This window comes from Eptesicus fuscus, chromosome 14, assembly GCF_027574615.1.
Source record: "Eptesicus fuscus isolate TK198812 chromosome 14, DD_ASM_mEF_20220401, whole genome shotgun sequence".
Lineage (NCBI taxonomy): Eukaryota > Metazoa > Chordata > Mammalia > Chiroptera > Vespertilionidae > Eptesicus > Eptesicus fuscus.
The window spans coordinates 30,677,093-30,682,756 of record NC_072486.1 but is presented as its reverse complement, the minus strand read 5'-3'; positions in this window follow the sequence as shown (position 1 = coordinate 30,682,756).

Below are 5,664 nucleotides of genomic sequence, written 5' to 3'. Positions count from 1 at the left end.
TAAGACCCTCACTCAGGAATGCTTTAGTTAATTCAAAGAAGTCCACTTTTCAGGCTACAAGACCTGGAAGGAACAAATAGACAGGAAAACTCCAAATGGCAGCCTCAGGGACTCTAAGCACAAGTGTCTGGGATAATTTATTGCAAGGGCAAAACAACCAGGAAATTCTGAGGGAATTCTCATGTATGTCATCATATAACTTATCTTTATGTTGATAACCCTATTATGACCAGAAAAATTATGTTTTGTCCACTCCAATAATACAAGAAATGGTATAAAAACAATTTTATGGCATTTCTATCCAAAATGATTGTATCGAAAAATTTGAAGTCAGTTTTTGATATTGACCTGACTTCCTTTTCCTTAGGCACCACTCACATGGTTACCACGTCCACCTTTTCAGAACTGACAACGGCACAGTCTCATTTCAAACATCTCAATTCAGATCATTACTTCTTGTCCCTACAACTCACTTACCTCGTTTATCCCTCTCTCGATAGTTTCTAATTTCATCAAGCCCTCCGGCCCCCTGCCCTTGTTAATCTTTTATATTCATGCTCTTTCTTCCTCAATCTTCACTTCCCTTCTTACCCAACTGCGATTTCCTATATACTATGACCATTTTCTTGCAAATGCTTCTTGATTTGCTTGACCATCTTTGTCCATTTTCCTTGGTTGGCAAATCTCAACCCTGGTTTCCCTCAACTAACTCTCCACTTTGCACCTCCATTCAAGCAGCTAAATGTTGCTGGAGAAAAATCCAACAATTGTTCTGGCTAGAATCATTCCAAAACCATGACCACACATGGCAAAGGCACATCACACCAAGTGCCATCCTTCTGTACCTGCCACGCATATTCAATTCTGACTCTGAATTTACTCCTTAAACCTTTCTCTCCTTCCTTTCTACTCACTCACATGTTATGATCTCACCACTATTTCGTTTTTCTACCACTAGTTCGAAGATGCCACCGTATTCATACTCACGTTCTGCCAAGTCTCTTTGCCCCTATGGAAGGCCATTCCCTCCAGATACCTGGATCCCGCCCTATGCTGTCTTCATAAAGGCTTCCCTCCTGCACTACTCTCTTTCTTTTCCCAGTTACTAGTGTATTCCTTCCCACCAGGTCATTTCTGACAGCGTTTAGGTAATTTGTTCCCATTGTAGGACGTTTGCACGTTGCAGTGGCTCTGCTTCGGCTTTTGCTCAGATCTACCAAGCTGCTTCATTATTCTGGTTTCAGCTTAACTTTCCCTCTAGTCTTTAATGACCTTCTTAGCTCAAATGATCTCTCCCACCTCTCAGGCAGTCACTGTAAGTCATATTACACGATTTTGTTTTCTTCATGGTACATACTACAGGAAAGTATCTTTTTATAAATTGATATGTTTATATATTCCTTTTCCCACTGGAGTGTAAGCTTCATGAGGGCAGGAACTATCTTAATTCTGTATTACTATGCAAGAGGATAGTGCATGACTCCCAATAGGAGCTCAATACTGACTGATGGATTATTTAAAGGTAGTAACTTCAATAATTTGGAAGACGTTATTCACCAGCAATGCAGAATAAAAGATGCATTATTGTATTCACTCCTTCAAACAAACCTATTTCTGGAAGGCCAGTGAATAACAATAATACCAACATGCTACTAATAAAAATTCTTACATAGAACTTTTATGCGCCAGACACTCTTCTGAACACTTTCCAAATATTGACTTATTTCAACCGCACAACAACCCCCTGACGCAGGTGCAATTGTAACCCCATTTTACAAATTGCACAGAGTATACCAGTACAATTAGGTGCTCCCGAAACTCAGATTTCCTTGTTGCTTCAGTGAGAAAATGATTGAGCATTGTCAATTCAATGTGAATCTTTCCTGTCAGCACATGTGTAGGTGGTACTTTCCACAAAAAGGAACAACCATTTAGTAATGCATTTACTAGAATGCATTAGGAAATCTTTGAGCTACAACTGATCATGGATTCACTGAATACTAGGAGCTGTGCTGGGCACTGTGAGAGATACTACAGAAGAATAAGACAGGGTCCTTTCCAGCAAGACAACGTTAATCTCCTTAGTAAGTCTAAGAAGGACTATACATGTACGAAGAACTGCATGATATCATTAAATAAATGAATAAATAGATTGATAAAAGATTTACACCTTTGCATGCACACTTATAATATTTACATGATAATATGCTTTCTATTTTGAAGACATGGAAAATAATTATGAATTAGATATGTGGATAAAGGCCACATCACCATACCTTGGCACCTAGCTCTCAGAATCTTAGGATATGTAAAGGGTGTTGCACCCAAACAAGAATACCCATATTTGGGCATCAGGCAGTCTCCCCTTTCTGAACCGCAAGCATCAGTTGGCCTGCCCAGGTCAGATGCCATTTGTCTTTGTGCTGCATGAAGAGCCTTTTTAATCCACTCTTTCAGAACTTCATGTACTAGTAAACATAAAAGCATTAGTTTAGAAGAGTTGGCTACATACCACTAGTTGAAATAAAATGACTTAAAACTCATAAAGAAACAAATTAAGAACAAATATAGACAGTGTATCTTAATTCAGTAATAGCTCCAGCATGGGTTGGAGGATACTCAGCCTATTTCACTGAAGAAACGGGCACACCCTGAGGCAGCAGTGACTAAGGGGACATATGTCTTCATTCTGTTTTTACATCACAGAATGGCCCACGCCCTCCGGAGCTGGCCTGGGCACATCTTATTTCAGAGACGATTGCCAGGAATTCCTGGTTTGTGTCTATAATTTCTCCAAGGTAAGTCTCTAAAATAACTTTCGATGTCAACTACACAGGCTGTACCAACTCTATTTCAACTCTATAGCTACATATATTCCTGGTGTTTATTGCACAGATCTGCAAATGCTAGGAATTTATGATGTGCAGATTTTAAAAACACAGAAGTATCTACTAATACTGTCCAAAAAAAAAATGCTTTAGGCTTTGCATCACCTCTGACCATCTTTTACCAAAAGCCTCCATAGCTAGAGTGTTTGGAATTTTAGGATTCTCTGGTGCAGTAGGTTGAATTGTATCCTCCCCGCAAAAGATGTATCCCAATATTTGTCCCCAATACCTGTAAATGTGACCTTATTTGTAAACAGAGTCTTTGAAAGATGTAATTAGTTATGCATCTTGAGATGAGATCATCCTGTCCAGTAACTCATGTTCTTATAAGAGAAAGGAAAGAGATTTGAGACACTTAGCAGAGAGAAGGCTAAGAGAACACAGACACAGACACTGGGTTACGCAGTCCCAAGCCAAGTAATGCCAAGGTTGCTGGCAGCCACCATGCGTTAGGAGAGAGGCAAGGAACAGATTCTCCCTCAGAGCCTGCAGAGAGAACCAACCCTGCCAACTTCTTCACTTGGGACTTTGGCCTGGAGAACTTTGAGAGAATAAATGACTGTTGTTCTAAGCCACCTGTTTTGTGGTAATCTGTTATAGTAGTCCTAGGGAACTAATACACTTGGTTTTAGGTGGGCAAATAATATATTCAGGCTTGAGTAATGCCCTGAAGGTCCTCACCTAGTACTCATTATTGCCTTCTTTATGGTTGTTTCCGGTCTCATATATCATCAAATAACCACGTTGTCTGTAATACCTGGGTTAAGGACTATTTCCCCCAACCTTTACAATAAATACAATTTCAAACCAACAACAATCACCCAACCAACTAAACAAAAAGGAATCTGTATGTCTGTGGTTTGGCTTTTTAAGTATTTCATGTGTATTAATATACAATTCCAATGATCATAATTTCATTAATTTAAAATTTTGGTGAACCAAGTCTTTCTTCCGGTAGAATTTTAATCAAAATATTACAGAGAGATACATACTTAGCAACATGACACAGACACTTAAGATTCTCACTTGCACATTATGGGTTTTCAGGACACAGAGAGCAAATCATGTTGGGCCAGGGTGGCTGAAGGTGCCCCCCTGTGCTCATCCTTCTGCAGGGCCAGTCTGGGAGCCAGTCTGGTGGGGAAGCAGATTTCTTGGACATTGTTTCTCAGAGTGTATCAGAGGTTCTCCACATCCACAGACTCCCATCTTTCCCTTGCCAGCTGTAATCATAGCTATATGTTGTGCTCTCTGATCACTCAATAAAGCCTTAATAGTTCCAGAAGGTAAAAGCTCGTGCTTATTTAGTTAACAACCACAGTGGGTGAGCACCAATTGCATTTGTGCTATTTACAAAAGGGACAATCTGAGGTGCTTAACCCGGAGTCTGTGATTGCAAGTTCATAGCAAAATTTTCTTATTTTTATTCAACTTAAACTTAGGATTTTTTTTTTTTTTCAATTATGAGTGTTGGCTCCAAACCATGGAGCCCAGGAGTGCTACATTGCATTAATATATACTGTGATTCTATTGCAGTAGAAATCATTGATGTGTGTTTCCTTACACATTGCAGTTTTTAAAAATGACATTCTCGCTAATTACTATATTGGAATGACAGTAATTAGCTCCATTACCAAGGTTGTTATAGTACATTAATAAATAACTTGCATATTGCCATATGCTTTGGCTCACTAAGAGGTCAGAGAAAAGGGGACTTTGGGGAGAGGCTCAGGGGGTTTGCCTGGGATGAACTGCCACTGCCCACTGCTGCCCCAGTTGCAAGCTCCTGGGGTCCCTTAGAGTTTAGGAGGTGTATACCTGCGGGGGGAGAAGGCAGGTGGGGAGGGGGGTGGGGAGACAGGGCCTGCTCCCGGGAGGGAGAGCATACACTAGACCTTTCTTTTAAGGCCATGGTGGGCAAACTGCGGCTTGCGAGCCACATGCGGCTCTTTGGCCCCTTGATTGTGGCTCTTCCACAAAATACCACGTGCGGGCGCGCACATACAGTGTGATTGAAACTTCATGGCCCATGCGCAGAAGTCGGTTTTCGGCTCTCAAAAGAAATTTCAATTGTTGTACTGTTGATATTTGGCTCTGTTGACTAATGAGTTTGCCGACCACTGTTTTAAGGGGTTTTAAAGGCTTGGATTTTAGGGGAGATTTCCAATAGAATATTCTTCAGCTTTATGCTAATGCACCAAAATGAGATTTATTCTCTTAATTTCATCTGTCCTTGGGTGTGGTTAGCAATTGGCACTAATTGCATTTCTATTATCTGTCTCCCTGAGTAGGGTGATTTAAGCTATTTACCCCCTAGTTGGGGAGAAGTGCAAACCATTTACTCTTAAGTGTTCTTGGTTTAGGGAAGACTGGATTTAGTAGGTGGCTGCAAGTTGCTGTTTAACTGTCTCAGTTTCCCCATTGCACTTGTCTGCACTTCCCAGTCCGTCTCTCATTTATACCAATTTTATGCTCTTAAGCATTTTTCAATGTCTGGATTCACTGATCTTTCCCCTACTGTCTCTCAGTCTGTGAAGGTCTGCCCAAGTGAGTTGTGTCAACTGTCAGCCCCGTTGAACAATCCCACGTCTTCCCTCCATGACTGGCAGCTATTTCTAACCTTGTCGGCCAGATACTTCGTATACAGATGAGCTCTAACCCCTTAAATCAGGGCTTTCCCCAGCTTCAGATTTGATCACTGGTCTTATCACTCTTACAGTCACCCAGGCCCCGGACTTGGGACAGTTATCTTGTCCGAACTGTCCCACACAGCCAA